General features: G+C 47.3%; 1 protein-coding gene across 6 annotated transcripts in view; it reads left to right on the forward strand.

The window, feature by feature from the left end:
- Nucleotides 1–607: 607 nt before the first annotated feature.
- Nucleotides 608–27,533, forward strand: part of RALGPS2 (Ral GEF with PH domain and SH3 binding motif 2) — a 232,884-nt gene continuing 205,958 nt past the window's right edge. For 4 of the 6 annotated variants that reach the window (XM_006267261.4, XM_019500255.2, XM_019500254.2 and 1 more), the window contains exon 1: nt 608–787. The gene's annotated coding sequence lies outside the window, so the exon portion shown is untranslated. The remainder of the gene's footprint in view (nt 788–27,533) is intronic. The other 2 variants (XM_006267263.4, XM_019500256.2) reach the window with 1 other exon arrangement.

Raw genomic sequence — 27,533 nt, forward strand, 5'->3', positions numbered from 1 at the left:
AAAGGCCCCGTTAGATGATGTTTGCTGGTGCTCAACCGCTCACCCCTCATCTCCTCACAAAGCCTGTACCTCCCATTAATGACAGCAGTTTTGCCATCCATTATTGGGGGGATAACAAGAAGCCCCAGACCAGTGCTTCTCAGCCTTTTTAGACTCAAGGAGCCCCACACGGGACTCGGGGCACTCTGCGGGTTCATCTCGCGAGTCAGGACTGCGCCCCAAGCAGCGCGCACCGCGTGGCACGGCACCGGCGGAGGATCGCTGCCCCATCTGTGATGAGGCAGGACCCGGCTACCTGGCCTATTCCCTTAGCTTAGAGCCTGCGGGAAGCAGAAGACAGAAGGCGCGCGGAGGTGTTTGTGGAGACCGGTTGCAAGAGCCGGAAAAGGCTGCGAGTGGCAGCACAGCCGTGTCTTTTCTTTCTGGGGCTGCCACAGTAAGACTAATCAGGCACCCCCTCCCCCGCGGGTCACCGCCAACCGCCGCCCACTGCCCGTTTGGTCCAACGTCGCAAGCCCAACCGCCGCGCACCGCCCCTCCCCCCGCACTCCGCGGCTGCGCGCGGCGCTCCGGGCCAGGGGCATTTCTGCGCAGGCGCCGCCGCTGCTCAGCTTCTGCCCCCTCCCCCCTGTGCGTGCGCGCGTGTGTATGTGTGCCCGCGGCGGAGCCTCCTCGCCTCTCCTCTCTTCTCCTTCCCCCTGTCTGCTCCGAGCTGCGCCGCGGCGGGATGCGGGGAGTCCGTGCTGGCTGAGCGGCTGCAGCCGGTCCTGCCTTGCCCGCGCTGCAGGTGAGCGTGGCCGGGCGGGGAGCGCGCGTGGGCCGCTGCCCGACCCCCGGGGCACCGCCACTGGCATTGTCCGGTGCCCCGCTCCGGGCCCGGCTGCGGATTGGAGGCGCGCGGTGCCTCCCAGATCCGGGGAGGTCCTGAGCCCGTTGTGCTGCCGGCGGAGCAGGGTCCCCGCGGGCTGTGGGGCGGGGGGCCGGGCCGGGCCGGGCGCGGGGGCAAGATGGAGGGGCGCGCGGGGTTTAAGTTGGGCACGTCGCCCCTGATGGAGGCGGTGGGAGCGGGTCGGGGCCGCGGCCTGAGTGGGTCCTGCTTCCCGCCCGGTCGGTTGGGGCCCACGGCGTGCGCGTGCGGGACGGGCCCGAGCGCCCCGGGGGCTGAGATGAAGCTGGTGTGGAGCAGAGCCAGCGCCAGCCTCGGGGGAGCCTTCAGCAGCCGGGCAGGGCTGGGGAGGGCAGCCAAGCGATCAGCTGGGCTGTAGCACCGCTCCTGGTTTCAATGGGGCCCGCTGGTGAGGAGCTGCCCTGGGAGGGTTTGAGGCGGTGTGCCGAGGAGGTGGGAGCTGGCTCGGCCCGAGGAGGGTTCATGAGTGCAGACTTTGCCCTAGGGAGGGGTGGGCTGGGCTCCCAGCACCACCCTCACCACAGGGACAGGGGCTAGTTGTGAAGTAGGGAGGAAACTTTAGCTTACCCCTCCCAGAGTTCACAGCTGGTGATATTATTGCCCTTGCAGCTGGGAACCACTAGAAGACAAATGGGGCCTAGCTGGTAGACATGGGGGCTGTGTAGACTGGACACAGGGTTAGTCAACTGTCTTATGCTGAGACTAGCAACAGCAGTAGGCAACCACGTACTGCGAGATGCGCGGTTGGAGATCACTTCACTTACTTCCCCCACAGGTAGACCAGTGAATCTTTGCGTGTGTCTAGGTTATAGGGTGTAGATTGTAGCTGTGCTGGTTTAAGGACATGGGCAGGCAAGGTTCTTTGGGTATCTTTTATTTTATCTTTTATTTGGGTATCAATATCTTTTATTTTATCCTAGGTATAAGAGTAATCTTTGTGCTGATAGGAAGCACCTTACCTCCATTTTCCCAGAGAAGTATTACACGGCCTAGAACTCTGTAAAAAATGTCTGTTATATTTTCCTTCTTTCCAAGTAACTGAACTGGACCCGTCCAGTGATTTATGGTTTTTTCCCATAAAGTGGGCATATTTTCAATCCCTTTATGTAAAGTATTACTGGTCATAACCTGTTCTTGTTTTTTTTTCCTTATCACAGAATATTATATATTCATACAACAGCAAGAAAATGATAAAATTAAAGTCTCCATCCAGTATTCTTTGGACTGATAATGTATATATGCTGCTTATTAGCTTCAGATTACTGTAGGTATTTAATAATAGCAGGATGTTCATAATCATCACTCAAAGAGAAGCTGACTGGGGCCTTGATTCTGTAAGTTAATGTGCTCCACAGTGATACAAGAAGCTGCTCACATAGTTCAAACTGAAGTGTCAGTGTGTAATGGAGAAGTTGTAGTGTCAGTGCATATTGCAGAAATTGATATTGCTTTGTCTTTCCAGGGGTACTTTTCTGGCTTTGAAGACTGGCAGTTTCTCTGATAAATGCTGCATTTATGTGATATTTTATTTAAATATGGTATTTTGGTTCTGAGAGGGAAATCACTTGTGGATGCAAAATTATTTTACCTTCTAAGGCCTCTTTGTATACCCATGTGTGGGTTAGTAGTTTATGGATGCAGACACACAATGTGATTACTAGGGGATAATTTAACCCGGATTTTACTTAGTGGTGAGAAGTGAGCATCTGACCAGCTGGCTGCTCTCATTGTGTGCTGCCCCTTAAAGTGCTTGGCCTCTAGGCAGTGGGGGCTAGTTTTCACTGAGCAAGTATTTAGTCAATCCCATGATGGGTAAGGTAGCAGACAGTGGCACACTGGTTTAGTTTACACTGATGTATAGTTGGTCCTCACTTTCTGCAGAGTAACTTCACTCCAGAGTGGAATGACGTACACTAATATAAGGCTATTTTGATATGTCTTTGCAACTTTTATGCAAAGTAAAGCCAGATTAGTCTAGTCTTCTGCCAGGAGTGTCTCTTAGGGTTGCAGAAGCACCGTGTCACGGGGCACCTCGCTGCCCCGCTCCTAGAGAGGGGAAAACTGCTGGGGAAAAGCCCTAGCAGGGATAATGAGTGCAGCTGTGAGTTGCCAGGGCAACTCCAGATAGACTGACTCACACCTGATGGTGGTCAGCTGGTAATGTAGGGCAGGGCTTGGCCCTCATAAAGCCCAGGGCTGAGGCCAGGCTGGCAGTTCCCTGCTGGCGGCCAGACGGAGAGGAGCTCCTGGGGCTGAGATGCGAGAACTGCTCGAGCAGAGTAGAGGATGGCGGCTCCAGGGGACTGGAGCAATGTTGTTATAGCTAGGCAGCCTTAAGTTAGGTTGTAGCCAGGAGGCTTGTGGTTTTGTTGTTGTTGTTTATTACACCAGTGGCTAGGGTGAGGCTATAAGGGGTTGGAGGAGGCCTCATAGGGACCCCTGGAGGAGTGGGGGCCCCAGCGCCTGAGGAGGGCACAGCGTACTCATTGGGGACTCACAACGAAGGGTGAGGACCCCAGCGCCAGAGCAGGCGTGGCATACTCGGGGGGGAACCCCCAGTGGTATGGGGACCCTGGCACCAGTAAGGGCTCAGTATCCTTAAAGGGGCCTCACAGCAGAGTGTGAGGACCCTGGCACCCAGCGTGGGCACAGCGAGCCCCAGAGAGGGGGCAGTATTATTAGGAAGACCAGCGTGGGCACAGCAAGCCCCAGAGTGGGGCAGTATTATTAGGAAGCCTGGCGTGGGTGCAGCGAGCCCCAGGGAAGGGGGCGGCATTATTAAGGAGCCCAGCGGGGGCACAGCAAGCCCCAGTGAAGGAGTGATAGTATCAGGAAGCCCGGTGCGGGCATGTAAGGTCCCAGAGAAGGGGGACTATTGAGAATCCTGAGACGGTCGTAGCGAGCCCGGCTGTAGGCTAGTACGGCAATAGCCCTCAGTTAGGGGCAGGGTGCTGCGGTGGACCCCGACAGAAGGGGCTAGCAGTACAACACCCTAGGAGAAAGGCAAGGTGCTACGGTGGTCCCCGGCAAAGGGGGATAGTGGCGCGGTGAGCCTGGATAAGAGAGGGTAGCCGTGTGGTGGGCCTAAAGGACCGGAGACTCGATAGGAAGTCCTGTAGTGGGCTAGATTATTTTAGAGAAGGCCCAGAGTGGGCTCGACGAGAGTCCCCGTGAGGGGCCGTATATTAAAGAAGGTCCGGGAGTGGGCTAGACTACAGAGGAGGCCTGGGGGAGCGGGCGTGTATTTTGACAGACCAATGTCCAGTACATCTGCGAGGCTTGGGGCGTGGTATTAGGGGTTGGTAGGAGCCACGTGTAGCCCATAAGGCTAGGGTGCCTGGAACACACCCAGTGTACAGGGAGACCCCCGGTGGGTCCGGTAGAACACAGGGACGGAGGTCCCAGCTAACCGTGCCTAGGAGATGTAAGGCAGCCTCCCAACTTCACTCAAGATCAAAGACGTGGCGGGCGAGAATAGAGGGTGCCCTTGGGCTGAATAGGCACGGAGAGGGGGCCTTAAGGGGATCACGGCCCTCCTGTAGGACCCTGCCGTGACACACCTTCTAGTGAAGTGGTTTTCATACTGTTGCGTGGAACCATGGGGTTCTGCAGTAGGTCCTCAGGAGGTCCATGATGAGACTGGGAGTAATGGTGAAGCAGTCTGGGAGGCAGTGTGCTGCCATTGTGGGGCTGGGTGGCTTGGCTCCTAGTCCATATCAGTATTTAGCATGGGGTTAGAGGTTCCGTGGTAGAAGTGATATGAAAGGGTTCCTTGACTTTAAGAAGTTGGAAAGTCACTGCTCTAGTGACATTAGTGTTTGCCTAAGTGCCCTTCTCATGGGGACTGATTAAAGCTTATTCTACACTGGAATACTAAAGTGCCTCAGCATGTGTGAGAGAGTTACCTATAGGTGAGAGATCTAGACCAGCCACTTGGAGTTTGGTTTATACCTTTAATGCAGACTCTTAGTGTTGCAACCTCAGTCTTTGACAAAGAGTGTTTTGAGGGTCAAAGAAGAAACAGAAATTAGAATCATAGAAAATTAAGTTTGGAAGGGGCCTCAAAGTCATCTAGTCCAGTGTTTCTCAACCCATGGATCATGACCCAAACTTGGGTCACAAGAGGATTTTAAAGCGTTATCTGGAGGTCTGAGGGAAATGCTGCAAGGCTGCATGGAGCAGGGCAGCATAAAGCAGCAGGAGAGAGAGGTAGGGGTCTGGATGTAGCAGCTGGAAGGGAAGAGGGGGGAGAGAGACTGTGGGTCAGAGACTGGGATGGTGTGGCTCACAGCAAGCTGATAGTTATGCTAATAGATCCCACTGTGAAAAAAGTCTGAGAACCACTGATCTAGTCCAACCTCCTGCTCAAAGCAGGACCATCCCAGACTAGATCATCCCAGCCAAAGCTTTGTATAGCTGGGCCTTGAAAACTTCCAAGGATGGAGCTTCCAGCACCTCTAGATAACCTGTTTCAGTATTTTACTAACCTCGTGAGAGAGTTTTTCCTAATATCCAACCTAAATTTCCCTTGCTGCAACTTGAGACACTAGCTCCTTGTTCTGTCATCTGCCACCACTGAGAACAGTCTAGCTCCGTCTTTTGAACCCCCCTTCAGGTAGTTGAAGGCTGCTATTAAATCCCCTCTGTCTTGTCTTCTCTAGACTAAATAAGCCCAGTTCCCTCAGCCTGTCCTTGGAAGTCATGTCCCACAGCCCCCTCACTGTTTCTGTTGCCCTCTGTACTCCAGATGTGGCCTCACTAGTGCTGAATAGAGGGAAATAATTACTTTCCTTGACCTACTGGCAACACACCTACCAATGCAACCCAGTATGCCATTACCCTTCTTGGCAACAAGGGCACACTGCTGGTTCATATTCAGCTTACCATCTGCTGTAACCCTCAGGTCCTTTTCTGCAGAGCTGCTGCCCAGCCAGTCAACCCCCAGCCTGTCCTGGTGGATGGGATTCTTCCATCCTAAGTGCAGGACTTTGCACTTGTCCTTGTTGAATCTCATGAGATTCCTTTTGGCCCAATCCTCCAATTTGTCTAAGTCACTCTGAATTCTAGCCCTACCCTCCAGCGTTTCTACTATTCCTCCCAGCTTGGTGTCATCTGCAAACTTGCTGAGGGGGTGCACTCTATGCCATCTTCCAGGTCATAGATGAATATGTTGCACAAAACCAGCCCCAGGACCGTCCTCTGTGACACTCCATTTGATACCAGCTGTCAGCTAGACCTTCTGGGAACATATTTTTGGGAGTTGCCTCAGTACAGGTAACCCCCGCTTAACGCTCTTAATTGGTTCCGGGAAAACCGAGTGTTAAGCAAAACCATGCTAAACGAAACACATTTCCCCATAGGGTTTAATGTAAATAGAAATAATTGGCTACTTCTGGTTCTTGCTGTAGCTTCTCACCATCGCTGCTGCCTCTCCACACCCCTCCATCTGCCTGTTGGCTACTCTGGTCCCAAGTGCCAGCCCGTGCCCCATGCTCCTGCTGGCTCCGGCCCCATGGGGCCCCACACTCATGCTTCTCCCTACTGCTGCTTCTCCCCACCCCGCCGCCTGCCAGCCGCTCTGGCACCGTGTGCTAGCCCAGGCCCCCACTCCTGCTCCCCTGGCCCTGCGGCACCAGGGCGGGCCCCGAGCTCATGTCTACCTGCCCACTCACCACTTCTTGCTGCTGCTGTTTGACTGAGCGTTATAATGAAACTGGCTCAGCACCAAGTGAAATGAGGTATGAATTTTAAATGAGCGCTGTAGCGCTAATTGGAACCGTGTTAAGCAGGGGCTGCCTGTACATTCTTGGTTCCCATCAGTTTCTGTGTTCCCATCTACCTCCACTTGCTAAAAAACAGATTCATATTAGTTTACTTTAAAAATCGCTATTGGAATACTTTTGTTTTCTTAGCTTTGCGATTTAGTTTTTAAGCTTATGATAGAAAGTATTTACCAAGTGATTTCCCCTAAGTTCTAGTTGTATATTTTTTCTCAATATACAAGGAGCTAAAACATGACAAAACATTACAATACTTTCAGAATGACAATTTTGGTGGCTGTATAGTCCTTACAAGAAGACCCTCACCTGATAAAGATTTTGTGAACTTGGTGCTAGTAGTGGGCATGAACGCACAATGGGACATGCATAGAGGGTACTCTAACAGCAGTGACTTTTAATCTAATTTTTCTTTAAAAAATTAGTTGTTTGTTTTTAAACATGGCTTTAGGACTTCAACTTTTTTCCAGTGTTAATGTTTCACTTGACATGCTTTCAGACATTGTCAAATGTTTGAATTGATAATGATTCAGCTCTGTCTACAACCATTGTTTTTCCAAAATTAATTCTTAAAAAATATTTGGAACCAAGTCTGTGTCCTATTGATTTCAATGGAGCCATGATTTGGTCCTTGATTGATTTTTGTACTTTCTCAGAACTTAGAGTAATTTAGATTCCTGTTTTAATTCAGTAGACAAAACTGAATTGAGAACTTTGCTTTACGGGTGGGGAATGTAATCCAATGACTTGCCTTTATGCTGAATGAATCATACATGGTATATTTCATTACAAAAGCAGGATGTGTATTTGTTTTGAGAGGATCTTTTGAAAAGTCCTGTATTTACAACGATAAAAGACCAAGTAATTTTTGAGAATATATTTAAAAATGCCTTTCCAACATCTTTAGGAAGACCAGGGACTTTTAGAAATCTGGGAGCAACAATAATTGCTGCAGCAGAATCAATCAAATGTAGTGTTTTGAAAATGATGGAAAGTCGCATTATGGACGAACAATTGAAGTGGCATTATGAAGTGGTTTATATGTTTTTGTTTTTATGTTCCTTCCTTGTAACTTGAAGAAAAACAAAGCAAACCTAGGGACATAAAGATTCTGAAAACATGAAGATATTACTTGCCAGGGTGAAGTAGAATTTATTCTTCAGAAAATCAGAAGCAGATTAAATATGCTTTATTAGGGATGAGATTTAAAATGGTAATCCTGAAAATATTATAAAGCTTTATGTCCTTGTGCATTGGAAAAAATATAAAATTAGAACTTTGGGAATCATTTGATAAATAGTTTCTATCAAGCTCACAAACAAACAGGTTTCAAGCAAAGAAAACAAGTATTCCAATAGCAATTTTAAAATAATTTTTGTTTTGTCATAAGCGGAAACATGGAATAAATATTGGTTGGATAATACATTTGTTGTTGAATTTGATACTTTATATTGGTGCCTTTTCCTCCTTCAGTTGTTTGGTGAGCAAAAACTTTCCAGGTGAATTAACCTTGCAAACATTAGACTTCAGTATAAAGCAGTATGTTTTTGAATGTTTTTCCTTATTTTTTTTTTCCCCCATGTCCATGCTCTCATTCTGATCCCTAAATGGAGGTGAATCTATGGCTCCTGGCTTGTCCTTGGCTGATTCAATCCATTCAGTCCTTTTCACACTGAAGAAAATTATGGAAACTTGGTGGATCAAATTGGTATATTGTTTCTAAAATCAGTATTGCATTCAGTGTAGGAGAGTTCAGCATAATTACTCAAATTGAGTTATGTGGCTTTGGGAACTCACTTATTTACTAAGGCAAATAACTGTCATGTTAGCCCTTGTTCAGTTGTTATTTTTATGATGTTTGTCCAGTGTAATTAATAATAAGTTACAGAAAATGTCATGGGTATGATGATTTAGTCAGTAATGTGGTAAAAAAAAAAAAATGTCATGGTATAAATTAATCTCCTGGTATAAAATGGAGAGAGAAACTGGTTACTCTCCACTTATTAATTGCCAACCACACTTAGCACATAGATGTGCTACGTATAGGTTTTCTGAGGCTATAATGAATAAGGTAACTTCTGAACTCAGAACTGTACTGTTAAAAAGCACATGATTCAATATATTATGTTTTTATTCCTTCCTACTTTTTCCCTTTTGCACTTGTTAGTTGTGTAAATCAAAAGTGAAAAACGTGAAGGTAAATCGAATGCAGACAATGAGTTTATTAGGATAAAATTGGGTTTGGTAAGCTGGCTAGTTGACTAGTCGAATAATAGAGTCAATTGGTATCATTTGACTGACTGCAGTCTAAAACTGTCAAATATTCTATTAAGGCAAGAATACTGTTGTGTAGGTGGTAGCCTACCTTTTTTTTTTTTTTTATTGCATCAGAATGTCATATGTTGGTAAGGGCAGGCATAAGGCCGCCTTTCCTTTTAGGTTCTACAGAGGTTTGTGATGTACTGACATCTCTGTAATCCGTCTCGGGGCTGTGGGGTGTAGAGAGAGACCATCTCTGGCACGTGAGTTTGATTAAAGTTGTACGGCTATAGCACTTAAGGGGCAAGTCTGAATTATCAAGAGACAAGTCTGAGGAGAGCAGGAGAACAGGAGATCTGGCTGTAATTCAAGGAGGCCCTTCTAACAGCTCAGGAGCAAGCTATCCCAATGCAGCACAAGAATGGAAAGTGCAATAGGAGGCCAGCCTGGCTAGACAACAATCTAATGACTTGAAACTCAAAAAGGAATTCTATAAGAAATGGAAACATATAGTACTAAGGAAAAGTATGAGCATTGCATGGGGTCATGCAGGGAGAAAAAGGCACAATTTGTGATGCAGTGGACAAGCACATAAAAGGCAATAAAAAGGAATTGTACAAGTATGTCAAAAGTAAGAGCTTCGAAGACCAGAGAAACCATAAGCCCTTTAGGGAATGTAGAAGGCAATTTAGTTATGGGTAAATGCAGAAAAGGCTGAAGTACAGTATTTATGCAAATATAAGATACCTCCCAATAATTAAGTTTTGTATGTGGAAAATTTGTAAATTTGTTATAATTTTCCAGGTATAGGATCTAATTATTGGAGGATTGCCTTGAATTTGTCCCCCTTCCTCTGCTACAGCAGGGAAAATTAAATTTGGAGGGGGGTCAGAGCTGCCTTTTCCCTCTCTTCCCCTCCCCCCCCCCCCGATTTCTTCCTCCTGCAACCCTTTCTCACCCCCACCCCTTGTCAGACTCTACTCCCCTTGAGCACATGGAAGTGAGGGGCGAAGTTGAAAGCACTGACTTTGAAATAAACATGGCTGTAGGTTTCTCAGAGATTTGATTCATCCAGAATTGACACACCTTTTTGAAACTGCTGCAAGTTTTAGTGCAGGTACTAAATAAGTACATCTTTTAAGCGCCACTTTTGTACCTACTTATAGAAAATACAAACTAATATTTTTACAAAGAAAAGTCTCTGTCTCTGTCTCCCCGAGTATCACTCCACAAAGAAAACCTTTAACCCAGGGACTGGCAATTATTTCAGGCAGAGGGCCACTTAGTGAGTTTTGGCAAGCCATTGAGGGCAGCATGACAGGCAGCCAGGGCAGATAGAAAATTAATAGTTAAATGTTTTAGGAGCCTTGCGGGCCAGATAGAATGGCCTGATGGACCGTATTTTGCCTACCTCTGCCTTAACCCATTACAAAACCCATGCCCACATGCCCGTACGAAGACCCACTGGCCACCCAAACCCCTTACAATATCTGCATCATGTGCTACACACACAAGCAACTTTTAGTCTTTCAGACCAGGCAACCCTTTCCTTTTACTCCCATCTTGCTTGGGGGTAAACTATGCATGATTATTAATCTAAAGCCAGAAGGCTCATGATTTACCATATAGTTTATTGGACTGGGCCCCTGCAGAATCAACAGTTTTTAAAGCCATGGTGACCCCGTAGCCAGCGCTGTTCAGTGTGTGTATATTCCACGTACTCCCCACAAAGGAACCATGTGCTAATTAGCTGCCCCCCCCTCATGACTGGAACTGGGTGTTCTTGTCACAAGTCCTGAGATCCTCAAAATGTATATATAGATACATTTTAGGGCAACCTGGTCCAGCTTCCCCTCATAGAAGGCAGGGCCAAACTTATCACTGCTGCCCCTCTCTCAACCTGACACCTGAGGGATTCTGGGTAAACTGTTTGGGGCTCCGTTTGGTGATGTTTGCCTGACATTTAAAGCTGGTGAAGAAACCGGAATCATTAGAAACGGGCAAGAAAAGCATAGCTCAGCTGTGGGAGTGAAGAAGTGAAAATATATTCGTTGTAGTGGCTCACCATGACTAAAGAGTTGATATTGAGGGGATCTGAGCACAATGGCTACTACTTTATCTTATTTAGGTGTGCTGCACTAATCTATTCTTGCGGTAAATTCCCATCAGCATGGGCTGTACTAATCTATCCTTGTGGTCGGTTTCCATCAGCATTTTTGGCACTAGGTGAGGGTGTCAGAGCTTGTTCTGGTCTATCTGAGTACTGAGCTGGTACTGCAGTACCTCCAGGCCCAGTGCTTATTTCCTCCTGGAGGAGCAACTGCCTGCTTTTAAGGGCCACACATGCACAGAAAAATCCCATCAGTGTATTTGCCCAGTATGGGCCATCTGTTTTATAGTCATGATTGGTGTTGGCTGCATTTAATTGGCTTCATAGTAGGTTTCCATTCCTAAGCACATACTGCTTTTGTAAGCAGTTTAATCATAGACAGTGTATTTAATGAGGTTTCCTTGTATATGAATGTAAAATGAGAAGCTTCCCCTCAGCGTTCTGATTTGGGGTGGGGAGGAAAACTGCATCTTGTATTCAATTAAGTGTGGTATTTAATGTCCTTTTTTACCTTATCCTTCATAAATAGGGGCAGCTACCAGATGACCAATGCAGTTGACAACAAAGATATAGAAGAAGACAAACAGCATAGAGTAGTAGAAGAACAGGTTAGGGCAGGGGTAGGCAATGTTTTTTGTCCGGAGTGCCAAAAACCCCCACAATGTCTACCTTGGAAGGTGCTGGAGTACCAGCATGCCAGAAAAACAAAATGAGGGCGAGGGGTACATGGCAGGATGCCTTGCTTGTGCCCCTGCCCCCCAGCCAAGGCTCTGTAGTTGTCAGCAGCTACCCAGAGCATGGGCCAGTTGCAAACATCTGCTGCCTCTCTGCTCTGGCCCCGGCCCCGGCCCTAGCTGCCTCCCATACCTGGCCCTGGGCTCCGGGGAGGCAGCACATACTGGCAGTGCTCCCTGCTGTGCTGCCCTCAATGCTTTTGCAAAGCGGCATTGGAACCTGGTGCAGCATGGCACAGCGGTGGGTGCAGAAAGCTGCCTGCTTCCAGCTCCCTGCTGCCCTGCCACACTTCCCCTGTGTGCATGGGAGCAGTGTGAGCAGCAGCGCAGGGTTGTGCCCCTCACTGCTGCCCCCACCTACAGGGGAAGTGTGGCAGGGCGGCGGGGAGGTAAGGCAGGGAAGGCAGCTTTCTGGTACCCCCAGCTGTGTCCTGCTGCGCCGGGTTCCAGTGCTGCTTTGCAGAAGTGGTGAGAGCAGCACAGTGGGGAGTGTTGCCAGTATGTGCTGCCTGCCCGGGGCTGGGGCCAGGGCCAGGACGGAGAGGCAGCAAATGTTTGCAGCTGACCCAGGTTCTGGGTAGCTGCTGATGGCCACGGAGCCTGGGCTGCTTGCGGCAGGGCTTCCACGGGAGCAGCCCGGGCTCCATGGCTATCAGCAGCTACCGAGAGCCGGGGCTGGCTGTAGCCAGGAGGCTACAAACAGTTGCTGCCCTCCCAGCCCTGGCTCTGGGAAGGCAGCAGGTGCTGGCACTGTGCCCATTGGGGCCAGGGAGGCAGCAGCTGTTTGTAGGTTTCCGGCTGCAGCTGGCCTCGACTCTGGGTAGCTGCTGATTAGTCACGGAGCCCAGACTGTTCCCAGCAGGGTTTGCAACATCCCAGCTCCCTGCTGGGAGCAGCCCGGGCTCCCAGCTGGCAGCAGCTACCCCAGGGGCGGGCACTTATTTCGGGTGGAGGGCTGCTTACCCAGTTTTGGCAAGCTGTCGGCCACATGGGTAGCCCTGCCCCTTGACAGGTGCCCTGCCCCCTGGTCACCATCTTGGGACCAATGTCTTGGGGCCAGCACTGGTGGGGCCCAGAGCGGGCGCATGCTGGCAGGGTCTGTGGAGCTGGGTTCGGCTGCACCAGCAGGGAGAGTGGGGAGCTGGCCTGGCTCCATAGAGCCCCTGCTGCCTGGGACCTCTGTACTCCTGCCACCCTGCTCTGGGCCCTGCCGGCGCTGGTCCTGGAATACTGGTGTGGGCCTCGTGCATCCATTTATTCCCAGTGCCCCTCTAGCCCTGCGGTACAGGCCAGGGGGCAGCTTGCAGCCCCAACCTCCTGCTCCGTAGCAGAGAAGGAGCTGGTGCTCGGTGCGTGTAAAAGCAGCCCCTCGCCTGCCCTGTGGCCTGTGCTGCACGCTGCAGCTGCTCACAGCCCACGTGGGGCTGTCCTCAACAGGCACAGGCAGCCTCATGCAGGCTGCGAGCAGCTGCAGTGTAGGGTGCCGGGCACAGGTAGGGGAGAGGCCGCTATTCCTGGACTTGGCTCCAGCTTGTAACCTGCCTGTGCTGGCTCTGGGCTTGCCTGTCGGGGTTGCACTGGCTGCAGCAGATGTGGCCCCCCGGCTTGCCACCACCGCCTCTGTGCTGCCCAGTGCACAAGCTCCAGGTGGGCAGCAACAGCAAACATTGCCCACCCGGGGCATGTGGTGGTGGCAGCTCTGCCTCTGGTACAGGACACACTGTGGGGACTGAAGATACAACTCCATGCTCTGGGTCAGAGATGAAACTTGATTTTGCTGCATGCTCTGGGTCAGAGCCACTGCAACTTCCTTATGCCCCAGGCCAGATTCCTTCCCTATGGTTTGGATCTGGCCTGGGGCACAACATGAGTTTGATACCATTGCACTACAGCAGTGGTCAGCATCCCCCAGCATGTGCGCCAAGCATCTGCTGCCAGCTATGGAGCCCAGGCTGCTCCCAGTAGGCAGCTGGGAGGCTGCAAGCCCTGCTGCAAGCAGACTGGGTTCTGTGGGCCAGCTGCAGCTGGGAGACTGCAAACAGCCACTCTAGGCTCCGGCATGTCGGCACTCCAGCACCTTCCAAGGTAGACACTTTTTTTCGGCACTCCAGCCAAAAAAATGTTGCTTACCCCTGCACTACAGAATGAAATAACTTCTTTGTAGTACAGACAAGGTTCCTTGGGTGAATTTGATATCTTTTATTAGACCAGCCCAAATAGTTGGAGAATAGTTATTCAGCAAGCTTTCGGGTTCAAAAACCCTTTGTCAGGCTAAGGAAGTTTCAGCAGTTGGTGTGTGCTCTTCCTGGATGGAATGAAAAGTGCTGCATTTGGTAGCATTACAGGTAGTGTGAGCATTGAACTGTAGTGTGACAGGAGGTCTCTTGGCTCCCCAGGAGCCCCTGTGAGCCCCTCTGCCTTCAGCTTCCTGGTTCCAGCAGCTGGGTGAGGAGCAGAGCTTCAGCTCTGGGGTGGCAGGTTGTTGGTGAGTGTGCTGGGGTACTGGGTTTCCTGGGGGCTGCCATTGTGCTCCCCAATCATTCTTCCCTCAATGGGAGGTGGCAAGTTGTCAGCAAGCTACAGCCCTTGGTGGTGGCAGGGAAGCAGAACTTCAGGGCCTCCTATTGTGCCCCCTGGCTGGGAGCATGCTGCTCCCTGCTATTGTTGCAGTTATGAGTTAGCTGACTAGACTTCTTGAGGCTTGACATCTAGCTGATACAGGCCAGGATGAATTCCTGCATCTTTTTGATTTTCATCTGAGATCACGTGAAACTTTTGATGCCTACTCTTCTAGCTCATATATCGGCCATAAACAGTGCAGGTTTGCTTTCTGATCTAGAATAAGGTGTTGCATGTCCGCATATAGTAACTAATCAATTCCCACATAAGTTTGAGCAGTGCTGCAGTATGTAGCCTTGCAGGTTATACCAGTGACAGTATCCTGTAGGAATACCAGGTTTTCAGCATCTCCAAGCCCCTCAACTGCAGTAGAGCAGCAGACTTTCCCTTACTTCTGTTTTTTTCTGTTCAGATGTACAACGTCATATTTGCTCATGACTGGAGGGGAGAGTGTTCTAGTAGATTGATATTCTTCCTGAAGCATAATTTTAATCAGAGGTGTAGTGCTCTGTTGGGGAGCGTGTATATTTTTGGGTGAATTAGAAGAAGTTATATACTAATAGATAACTTAATTATTTTTATGTGGTTTTGGCAAATTTGGACCATGTATAGCACACCTAACTGGTTTGGTATGCAGTGTTTTGTTTAATGTTATGGGCGTGTTTAAGAAATTATCATTTCATGATGTCTTGAAGGGAACATGTTTGTCAGTCACTTTGGGTTTTGATTAACATTCACTCCTGCACCAAAAAATAGTTTCTGCTTCTTGATACGACTTGCATGTTGCTGGACTCTAGACATTCACTTCTTTTCAGGGTATTGGGTTTTTAAGAAGAGGTATGTTATTGGGATCATGAGTTAATACCAAACTTTCTCACATACACCATGTACCTTTTCCACCCAAAATCAGCCTCCTCAAATTGGGGTGCATGTCTCAAGTAGTGAATCTGTTTTTGTTGCAGGAAAAGAAGAATATCTGGAAGCAGCTGCGTGGCATTCAGTGTTAAGATACCCATTGCTTGTGTTTGGTTAAGCAAGCTGAAGGAGTGTAATCCTGTGTTTTAACCCTCTCACAGCTGTAGCTACTGTATTTACTCAAATTTAAGACAACCCCCCCAATTGTTAGATACTAGATATGGAAAATTATACATTTATTGTAATTTTTCATGTTTAGAATCTAGTTATTGATGGGTCCTTCTAAATTTATCCCCCCCACCACTCCTACAGGGAAAATAGTGGCAGGGAAAGCAGTAGCTGGGGGGCAGGAAGCCTGCCTCATGTCCCTTGTTGCCCTTTGGTGCTCCACCCCAATTTCCCAGCCTCTTACCTTTGCAGCTGCTCTAGCTCTGCTTGGGGCGAGGAGCAGGAGGATGGGCCAGGCAGTAGTGGTAGCTCCAGCCTCTAGCCCTGGGTCTGGGTCAGAGTTGGAGCCAGAGCCACAGGAGCTCCCCAGCCCACTCTGTGCGCTCCTTGTTTGTGCTTCCTCTGCACTCTACATCTCTTTCCTTGTATCCCCCCACCCTTGCTGCACATGTCCCTTTTTCCCTCACCTCTTTCCCTTCTCTCTGCACTATGTGCCCTCTCCACTCCACACATCTCCCTTATCTGCTGCATGAGCCACTCTGGCCTTGCCTGTATCCACAGCAGCTGCTTTCCTGGCCTGTTCTCAAATCTAGGGTGATGTTTTTATCCCCAATTCAGCATGGAGGGGGGAAAAAACCCTCATCTTATATTTGAGTAAATTTCATATTGGCTGAGCATTGTAGCTTGTGCCTGAAGCAGCAAATGAGCTCCTGGAAGCATCTTGAAGAGGCTTGTGATATGGGAACAACATTTTAGAGGAACTTGTATAAAGAGCTACTTACAGTAAAGAACTAACAGCCTTGCTACAAACCTTGCAAGGGCCTGGAAGTCCCTTGCAGCACAAAGTTCCTTCTGCTTTATCCAGGCTGTCTACTAGGATGCCACACTTTATGGGCACTCTATTTCTAGGAGGACTTGCTCTGTCTCACAGTTTGGAGAAATTTCCTTTTTCTACACTCTGCCTTTCAAAAACAAGGTGCGAGTTATATTTGGGGGGTGTTGTATGTGATTAAAATCTATTCATCTCCAGAAGTGTTCAAAAGTAGAGTTTGGCAGAACTATGTCTAGTAAAGATTTGTTTTTCTTCAAACTTATTTACTTTGGGCCTTTCTCAGAAACATTTTGATAATCTCAAAAGTTGAAGACAAGTCTTCATTTTCCAGTTTTCTGGGTTTTTTTTGGTTTTTTTTTAACTGTTGCCCATTTTAGTTACATGGGGGGGGGTGTTGCAAAATCACACATTTTGAAAATATTCCTTTTAAAAAAGTTTCAATCTCTTATTTATCTTTCTATGGAAAGTTTTTCAAATGATATGCTGGGCAGTTTAAATGCCAATCACTAATTATATGCATTTGGCTATGAGAAATTTGCTATTTCTCTGCATATGATTCTTTAACTTTCTGCCTTTCATAGTTTAAGCCAGAGAGCTATAAAAACTGTCAGTATAAGCTTTTTAATTAATAAAGCAACAATTTCACTTTAAAATACTCATTCTACTCTTTATTTGCTTTGGCTGCTATGGATTTTTGGGAAGATGTGCTCTGTTTTTCCCTACAAGAGATGGTAAAAAAGCCCCTGCTTTGTGTGCAAAATAAAACCTAGTGTCATCTAAAGAATTTGCTATTCCTTAAGATGAAATTATTTAATATTTTTGCATCATGAATTCTGCTGGGCTATCCAGTGTTTTCATTCTTGAGCGTGATATCAGTTAAGAGTTTGATTCTTCTGCATTTTATATATTGGCAAAAAGCCCTAGTTTAGAAAAGAACACCAGCAAAAATGTACTTTACCAGTACAGTATAACCTCATAAATCCAGATGCCAAAATCTGGAATTATCAAAAATCCGGCATTCCCGCTCTGGGACTGGCTGCTGCTTTTCCTCCCCTGCCCTCCCAGATGCACAGGGAGAAGCTTGCACGTGCTGGCTGCTGCCACCATTTACCACCCTGCACCAACACTCTGCATGTGTCTGTTGCTCTAGGAGCAGCTGCTGCTACCCTCCTGCCCTTTGCGACTGGCCTCCGCACCATTTTCAATATTCCAGCAAGTGCTCAGTCCTGAGCGTGCTGGATTTATGAGGTTATACTGTATAGGTTTTTACTTGAGGAATTTGTGTAAGTACTATATTTTCTTGTATGTAGCCATCTACCTTTTTCCCAAAAGCTAGCTGCTAGACATTGACATGCATACTATATGTAAGGATATAGCAGTTTCTGCTGTCTACCAGGGAAAAGCAAAAGTTAAGTCTATACAATCTAGAGGGGGCAGAACAATGAGCAGGTTCAGCTTCCTAGCTGCTGCTACTCAGTAGGCATGTCAGCATGAGACATTTAGGCTAGGGACAGAAGTTGCACATAAACCATTTTAAGTTATCGGAAACTGACTTAACCTGTAACAGAACAGAAGTTCAGTGCACTTAAACCAGTTTCAAAATGATCAAAACTAGTTTAAGGTAAACCTGGTTGAATGTAGTATCAGACTTAACTGATTTGGGTCAAACTGGTTTATGGAACTTCTGTCCCAGACCTCTTCCTGATTAAAGTTAAGTCAGTCCCCCAGCATGCTGGGCTGACTGATGTGGGGGTAGGGGTGAGAAACCTGGCTGGGGAGGCAGCCTCACCCTGCCTGTGTGGTAGTTGGTAGAGGATATCTTTGATTTTTTTTAAGTTACCTGTTTCTGCAAATTAAGTAGACTTTCATATTTCTGTGCTAACAATTGCAGCTGTAAAAAATGATTTTTTTTGGTGTTCTTGATAAAATACACTGAATGATCTGGAGATGGGAAGAAGCCTAGTTAATGGAAAGAAAATATTCTACAATTGATACAGTACGTGTCTCCACATGTACACATTCAAAGCAAAGTATTTAGGACCATATGAAGCTGATGTATTCTGGAGGAACTCAACAAATGCCAATGTGTATCTTATAAAATGCTGTTGCTTTCATATATAATTTGTGGATTCAGAGTAGATAAAAATCAGGGCTGTGCGAAACAGCACTGTTCCGTTCTGACTTCAGTTTCGAGGTTTGGACAGAACAGTGCTTTGTATCAAATATAATTTTGAGTCGAATCGGCCTCACTGTTTCACTTTGTTGAAACAGTGAGGCTGTTTTGATGCTGTTTCAACCGTTTTGCCAGACCATGGGGCTGGGAAAAGCAACTCAGCCCGGCTGTGCTGACACCCCAGATTGTGCCGGGGGCAGGGAGGCAGCCCAGGTGGGCTGTCTTGCCATCCCCTGTGCTAGATCGCACTGGAGCCCAGCTGGGCTGACTCCCCACCCCGGCACGATCTAGCAACTTTTGAAACATTTTGACTAGTCTTGTTTTGTTTCAATGCTATTTCGATGGCCTTTGTTTCATTTTGATTTTGCTGTTTTGACCTCAAAATGAGTTGAAACTGTTGAAACAAAACTGCTATCAAAATTTCATACAGCCCTAATAAAAATGGTGTGATGAGGTTATGATGGGTGTTGAACTCATCTGGCCCTATAGACTGGATGAGTGGCCTGGGATTGGTCTGTGAAAGGGGTAGGCAGTTACTTGGGCTGGAGGGTCACTTAAGGAGTTTTGGTGAGCTCCTGAGGGTGGAGATATAGGAAGAGGTGCTGATCTAGCCTCAGCCCGTCACAGATGTTTAATTGCCTGGCTGGGGTGGGGGGAAGCATGGCCCAGGGAAATGCCAATGTATCCTATCTGGACCTGGGCCTGCCTGCCCCACACTGACCTCTGGGGGTGATGGATGGAGTGGTTGGGGGTCTCTGTGGAGGCTGGCTTGGGATCCCCGTGGCCAGGGTGCGCTTGGCCATGCAGATGGGATGGGGTTGCAGGTGGCTGAGAGCAGGACAGGTGGGGTGGGGAGCAGGACCGCAAGGTGGTGACTGCACAGGGCTGTGGCCTGGGGTAGAGCCACAATCTGCTCCTTGCTTTTTTCTGCAACAGGTGCCAGTTCACTGCTCTGTAGTTTCTGTGGAACTGGCGTCCGTTGCAGGGATGTGCGGGGAGCGTCCACCCATCCTGCTCCCAGATGCTGCTCCCTGCCTGCCTGTCCTTCCATTTGAGCACACCGTGTCCAAGTGGGTCCCAGGCCAGTCTCCACAGAGACCCCAGTTGCTCCATCTGGCATCCCCAGTGGGAGGGCGGGCATGGATGGATGCAGGGTACCTGGGCAGCAGGGTTGGGGTCCAGTGGCAGAGCATGCACCTGCTCCTGGGAGACAGCAATGGGGGCTTTGGATCTGGCTTGTGGAGTGTATTTTGACCACCCCTGCTCAGTGGGCTGGATGAATGGTGTGGGCCTGGGCCCAGTTGTGATTCTGTTTTTTATAACTTTCTTCTGTACATTTTTATGCTTTTTTTTTTTTTCTCAATTTCTCCTTAAATCAATAGTCCTAAGTCAAGAAAGTGGTGACCAGCTAAGAATAGAATTAGAAATGAGCAAAAGTAATTTGTATAGGGAAAGAGGCTTCTGTACAAGTGAAAGAAGAGGGCTTATTTCTGCCTGGAGACATAGTGGCAAATTTCAGGGCAGACTTTTAGTGAATGGCACAGATGTCTTGTTGACTCTTCTTCCTGGGAGGGAGGGGGAGAGAAAATTCAAGCCTAAGCAACTGAAATTTTAGTTGCTGGTGTCGTTTTCCTCCTTTTGTATCTTCTTTCCCTATTGTGTTGCATGTCATTAATGAAGTCACATGTTCACTCTTTCCAGGTCAGTAATGCAATGTGTCTATGTTGTTGTGGTTGAAAAGTAGCCAGTTCTACGCAGAAAGATGCCAGTTATAAATATCTTTTGTGGCTCTCCCCTAGAGATTTATAGCATGCCTTTTTGTGGACAGTAATATTTTTCTATGCTTTTTCATAAGTGAAGGCAGCAAGTTGGTTAAACCCCAGTATTAGTGGAAGTTTCACATGTTGAGGGGGGAGTGGAGTGTGATAGTCTTTAGTTCCTTTCATTATTGATCGAATGTATATGGAAAAAGCTAGCATGTGAAATTAAAAAAATTGAACCGTTGCACTGATATTGTATGTATATGGGTAACTGTATACATATTCTTAAGAGAAATCTTACCCCCACTGCCTCATCATTAGGCTTGTGATCTATATTAGCTTTTCTGTGGTGGTGAAATTTTGGAAGTTAATGTAGCACAGGGTTGTTCAACTTCTAAGCCTCTAGGTGACACATGTCCCAGGGGCCGCCTCATCAGGCATGCTGTGCAGATGCTCCCTTGCACCCACCACTACACTGTATGGGTGTGCCATATTCCCCCAGCACAGCCCCCCTTTTTTGTTTGTTTTTTTTCTTCCCTCCCCCTCCCCTGGGAATGGCCCCAGACTTGCCCTCCACTCCCTGTGCAGCTGCACTGTCCTGGCTGCTGGGGCAAGGGCAGGAAGCAGCAGGTGGAGGAAGGAGAGGGAGCCTGGAGACTCTGGCTGCTCTTGCTTGGCAAGATCCCAGGGCCACACATTCATATGACTTGTGAGCTGCTAGCTGAACAGTCCTGGACTTCTGGGCAACTGCTAAAAATGCTAACCTATTTCTCATAATAAGCCATTTTTGTGATCCAATTTCAATATAGAAAATAGTAATCTTTTTATTGTCCCAACTCCTGAAATCTGTTTAGTGAATACAGTCTCAGCATATTGTTTCAGCTGTCTTAAGATGATGTCATCACCATTGTGAAGAGCTTGAAGGCTACCAGGTAGCATAGTAAATGGACACGAGTCATCAGTGTGGTGCATGGTTTGAACTTGTCCACGAGGGCATTTGTTGTCATTGCGAAGGCTCTGTTGGTAGAGGTTTGAGGGACAGTGGCCCTGTCCAGTTTGAAAGTGGTTGAGAAGTTCCCAATAACAGGGTGGCCAATTAAATCCTAGTTGACTGACTGTGGGATCAGAGATGATGTGGTGATTGATTAGTGCTTGTACTGATGGTTCTTCATGCCATTGAGTAAGTAAGGAAAAGTCTAAGGATTTTGAAAGGGTGGGCCATATTCGACATCTTGAGAAGAGCAGAATTATTGGTGGGTGGAGTATGTTCCAATGCACCGGCAGCGAAGGATTATCTCAGACTCCTGAAATGATTCAGGGTCTCTTCATTCCTTTGTCTTCCCCTTGCTTTCTTATCCTCTATTTGGGACCTGAGATCTTTTTAGCTTTCTAAGGGCTCAACACCATGGGCACTCAGTATTTTAGAACTCCAGCCAATTTAACTCACTTGTTTTCCATCTTGTTGATGCAAGGAAAGGCTGCACAGATTTTTAGAGAGAAAATAAATCCATCTTGCAACCTGTTGCATGACTATGCCTGTAGAATGGAGTTTATTAGATCATCTCTTTCTTTCTTGGGAGGATTTTCTTCTAATTATGCAGATTTTTTTTTTCTTATTTTGCTTTCTAATGTACTTTGCCTCATTCTTAAGCATTTCCATTTGCAAATCACTTCTAAAGGCTACTATAGGGAGCATTATAAAAGAGGCTGATGGCTGTCCTACTCACTAGGCTTCATGCACTTCCAATTCCACAGTTGCAAAATTTGCCATGGAATTCGTTCCTCTGCAGAATTATGATCTAGGTTCTTTCATCTTTAAAAGATGCTTCTAGTCTCTGTCGTGTTTGAAAGATGCTTAAACCATGAACCAAAAGCAACTGATACTGTAGAGTAGGGATAGGAAATCCCTGGCCTGGGTGCCAGAGCATGGTATGCCAAGGCATTTTGCTTGGCATGCGTGCCTCAGCAAATGGCAGGGAAGAGGCTGAGGCTCACTCGCTAGAACAAGGATCAGGCCTCTTGTGGCTGCCCTGCTGTCTGACCCTGGCATGCCAACATCTTCCAAGTCAATGTTGCAAGTGTTTCTGGCACTCTGCCCAAAAATGTTGCCGACCCCTGCTGTAGAGTGTGCGAGGAGAACCTAAGGGTGGAAACGGATGTCACTTTCTATTGCCTTTGTGGCCACCATAAACATTTTTATGGCAGCATGAAGGCCAAGCAGACAAATGTCCATACTCTTTGTCATGCCACAAATAAGGGCTACAATTGACGGTAGTTAAGTTTGTCCCATTATTCAACAGTGGACAGCTGCCCATGTTCTCTAGCCAACCTGGACAGGAGCCCCAGGGGCTTGATCCTGCACACCCCAGGAATTCTCTGCAGATTTGGGTCCCTCAAACCCCTGGAGCACCTACCTGAATTTCCCCACTTACAGAGACATGCCCCAGAGATCCCAGTGGTGTGTCTTTAAGTGAAGAAAGCTGGGCAGGCATTTTGGGGCTTGAGGGATCTGATTTTTACATGGGAATTCCCTGTATGTGCAGTACTGGGCCTCTTATGCTCTGGGAAAACATGTTACCCGTTGTCCTGCTTGTTGATGTTGCAGGACAACAGGCAACATGTTTTTTTCCCAAGGAAGGGGTCATCTGTGCCAGGACACATCTTGGCACAACTAATCTGCTTAATTTGGTGATGTCTGTTTCTAGTTTGGAAGTATAACTGTAGAGGAATGAATATCTCCGTGACTGTCTGAGTTTGTAGCAGAAAGACAAGCTACTGAAGGCTTAGAAAATCTTACTTTTCCCGAATGTACAAGTTTGTGAAATATTGAGTTTGGATTGTAGGAGAACACTTCAGAAACAGCTTAGAAACACAGAAAAATAGGGTGGAAGAGACCTGAAGAAGTTGTTTATGACCTGTGCTCAAGATGGGGGTCATCCCTATTTAAACCATTCCAGATAAGTGTTTGTCTAATCTGCTGTTAAGCTGTCAAGCATAGATAAAGCATGATGGAGCTTATCTAAAACAAATATAATTCATTTAAGTTTATTGGTTTTCAGTGTTATAACAGACTTCTCACAGAATTGTTATTTGTGTGAACTGGACACATTTTTGTCAAGTGCCTGGTTTAAATATACAGGCCATTCTTTCTCCTGGCTGAGCAGCTCCACAGAGACTCCTTCAGTCTAATAGTTTCAGTAGCCTTCATATGCCCTTAAGTAGTTCTATTCTGTCGGGAATAATTGTTCTTGGTGTAGGATGGTTTGGCTTTATCCTCACAGTCAGCCGGTGACTTCTGCTTCTTTCCTTAATTTACATATAGCAATGCACTGTGCAGTCCTAGCTTACCCTCCTATCCTTTGTTTAGTCCCCATAATTTAGAACCCTGCTTTTTCTTCTCCACATTGTGTAGTAATATCACATTAATTTATACCATCTTGAGTATTTTAGAAAGAGGGATGGATGTACCTATGTGTTATAGAATTCTTGCTTAAGTATTGTATTTACCCACATGTAAGGCAACCCCCCAATTTAGATTCTAGACATGGAAAATTTTCATAGAATCAATGAACCAGAAGGGACCTGGAAGATCAAGTCTGGTCCCCTGCCATAGGCAGGAGGTTACAAACTAACTCAGCGAGGTGCTTATCCATTCTCCTCTTGAACACCTCCAGACTGAACAAGACTAGTTCTTGGAGTCTCTCCTTTATATGGCATATTCTCCAGGCCCCGATCATGCAATTTATAAATTTGTTATAATTTACCATGTATTAGGTATAGGCTCCTGATTTTAGAGGATTGTCTTTAAATTTATTCCCGCACTACTGCAGGAGGGCAGGTGGCAGGGGAGTGAAGTGGCCTGCCCCTTGTTGCCAGCCCTACTCTCTTTTTTCCACCCCATCCCCCACCTGTTACTGCTACTTGCTCACCTTTCTCTCTCCTTCCCTCCCTCGCCCTCCCCCCTGGCCTTGCACCTTGCTGCTTGTCTCCTTCCATCTGTCTTCCACTGCTGTGCTCCTGGCCCTCCCCATCTTGCCCAGATTACAGTCCCCCCCTTACCACTTGCCCATCCTGACCACCCCCTGCCCTGGGGTCTTCCCCTCCCCCCCACCCCTTCTCTGGGTCTGACCCCTCCCCCTGTTTCCCTGCCAGTCATCCCCTGGCTGCTGCTGCCTCCCCCATGCTGATGCTTACCTTCCCATTGCAGCTCCAGCTGGTGAAAGGAAGCATGGAGCACATGCTGTCTCTGGTTCTTGCCCAGCTATGCAGAAGCAGTTGCAGGGATAGCAACTCTGACCCAGCATTTGGGGCTGCTGCTACTGCTGGGTGGTGATTGGAGGTAACATGTGCTCTGTGCTCCCTGTCCTGGGCTGGAGCAGAGCCCCAGGGTGCCAGCATTGCAACGGGAAGGTAAGTGGCAGGGAGAAGGGCAGGGGAGCAGTGGCTGTGACTCCAACTCTGCCCCTGGACTTGGGCTTGGGTCCACAGCCTCCCCACTCCAACCCCACATACTCAGATCTAAGACTAGCGGTTCTCCCCCCCAGTTGAATGGGGGGAAAACCTTGTTTAGATTTGAGTAAATACAGTACATTTCAGTTTGGATCCACCTGTAGATTTGTACCACATGCCCATATTAGCATCTTTTTTGAGTACAGTGCACTCCATTTAAATGTATAGTTTGGGGACTGAAAAAAGCTGTGCCCTTACCTGAGCTTATATAAACCAGGCCTGTCAAACTGGTGGCCCATTGGCTATGTCCAGTCCCCAAGGAGTTAATGCTTCCCTTCCCCCCACCAGTCCTGCTCTAGGCACTACTTCCTCCATCTCTCTTTCCCACTGCTGCTGCAAGTCTCTAGGCTCTTCCTCCCTCCTCCAACTCTGTCTCCTGATGCAGTGCAGGGGGGGAAGGGGGACCTCCCACTCTAGGTAGGGCCCATTCAGAGTGGCATGCAGCTGAGGGGCACATATAGTCTGCATGGTGTGTCCAGTCATACATTGGATGACCCTGATTTAAAAAAAACAAACCCCAAACCAATTAATCCTTAAGTATACAGTGTTGTGGTATAAGCAACTTCAAAATTGAATAGCTTCTAATAGTTTCAAAGTTGCTGTTGGAAGAGTTAAAAATGAAGGGACCTGGTTAGTTTCAGGGTATACCTGTATTTATTTGCATACCACAGCTCTTTACAGCCCTAAAAATATTAGGGTGCATGCCTTAAACAGGGAGCTGATTCTTCTTCACTGGAATAGAAGTATGGAGACACTGTGCTGCAATGGCTGCAAAATGGCTGCCTCTTCTTTTTGGGCCAGCAAGCATTAGGGGTAGAGTCCCAATTTGGCAGCAACTGTGAAAAGATTAACATTGCAGCTTTTGCCTGAAGAGCCACTGAGCTGGCTGAGGCCAATTGATCTGCCGCATGCAACTAGCTCTTGGACATGACAATAGAAAAGCCTCTTCCTCCCTCCCCCACCCCCCAATGCATTTTTCTTCCAGAAGCAAGATGTGTCTTATCTGGGGGCATGTGGTATTTGAGGAAAAATGATACCACAGCACTGTGTAAGAAATGCTTTTGAAATGCACAGTCTGTGGTATTAACAGCTGTGAAACTTGCTAGATCCACTCATTTTCGAGACTGCCAGTTGGCTGTAATGATTACGATTAGGAGTTTTGAAAAGGAGGAAAAATGGTATCCTTAAAGCTGACTAGCTCCTGTCACTTTTGATGGCTTCTCATAGCAGTAGTCTGACAGCTGTTTTTTCCCCATTGCTATTTCTGGTGTAGGTAAAGGAGTAGGTATTTACAAGTTTGACCATTACAGTTACAGGTAGTATACAGTTAACCAATGAACTGTACAGTTAAGTTTCAGAGTAGACTGGGGCAGAAAAATGCTATACGCTCTACACTTAGGGGCTTATACTCTTAACCATTATGCTGATAACCAGAGTTGGTTACCGTATGCAAGGTGTAGCCAACAAATTGAGACTCACTTATTTGCTGTACGTGCCAGCCTTCCCAACGAAGGCTCAGAGTGCCTTGCAATAAGACAGAACAACATATAAAAGCAAATAGAATATTAAAATATGAAAGAAAAATTCCCTGAACAGTTTTGTGTTAATCTGGAATATGTATAAATGGAGGACACTAGTAAAGCGTCAGGGCTGTTGTACATGTCATGCCTCTGTGATTCTCTGTGAGGGTGTAAAAGACAGAGTGACCACAACAATCTATTAGTTTCCTCAAGAGTCTGGCAAATGTCCATTCAGGTACTTTTGTGAACTTCAGATCAATTCAAATGTAATCTTATTTTGTCAATAAATCTCTTCATTTCTCTATTAATTTTCTTCTTTCCCCAAACATCCAAATTAAGGGGAAATGAGCTGGGAAACCCTATGTACGCCCACTGTACAGTGAGATATGTTGCTCTGTGTCACCTGTTGTATGGATGAACTCTAAACATACTGAGTTTAAACAGTCTGTTCAGCACGAATTGCTCTCAATTGATAGGCACAGTTGATTTGGTCTTGGGGAAGGACATGTCTCTGGTAACTGATTGATCTGCTCTTCTTTTTCTTCCTTCACCTGAAAATAGATGGTAGAAGGCTCACATTTATGTCATCAGGGTCTTCAGCAGTCCATAAGTTGTTGCCTGGTTTTGTGGAGAAGAGATTCACCAAGTTGGAATTAAGGAGTCTGTCTGGTGTATTGCCTAGTTAACTAAGCACTCTACTCATGTTCAGTTTTATGGGAGCTAAAAATGCCACTACCAGTTTTAATGTCAGGCACCAAGTACACTGACACCAACCTTGGGATGAGGCAGCCTGGCCACCTATGCAGTCTACTTCTTGAAAACCCCAATGGCAAATGCACTCGGAGCAGGCAAACAAGGAGGATTTGAAGTACTCCTCCAAAATCGCAAAGGAGTATTTGGGAGTGAGGTGTATTAACTGAAGAAAACAGTCAGTAGTAATAGCAGTTCTTGCTTATACGTGGAGGACCACACTGGTACTGGCATTGATGAACAGGTGAGCTTTATGTAGCAAGATGCATCTTGGATGAATGACCATCTTCTCTTGCCTTGGCACTAGAACAAATGTAGGGCATCGTGGCCCTGGCACTAAATCAGCATCCAGTGGGATTACTATTCCTGGCAGTGTATTTCTTGCTATTCTGAATCACTTCTTCCTACTTCAGCACAGGGCTGAGATACAGCAGCATAAGGCCATTTTTTATTTCTGCATGGATACCCTTGTTAAGAAGTAATTTGTTTTCAGTTTATGC

This window comes from Alligator mississippiensis, chromosome 5, assembly GCF_030867095.1.
Source record: "Alligator mississippiensis isolate rAllMis1 chromosome 5, rAllMis1, whole genome shotgun sequence".
NCBI classification, from domain to species: domain Eukaryota; kingdom Metazoa; phylum Chordata; order Crocodylia; family Alligatoridae; genus Alligator; species Alligator mississippiensis.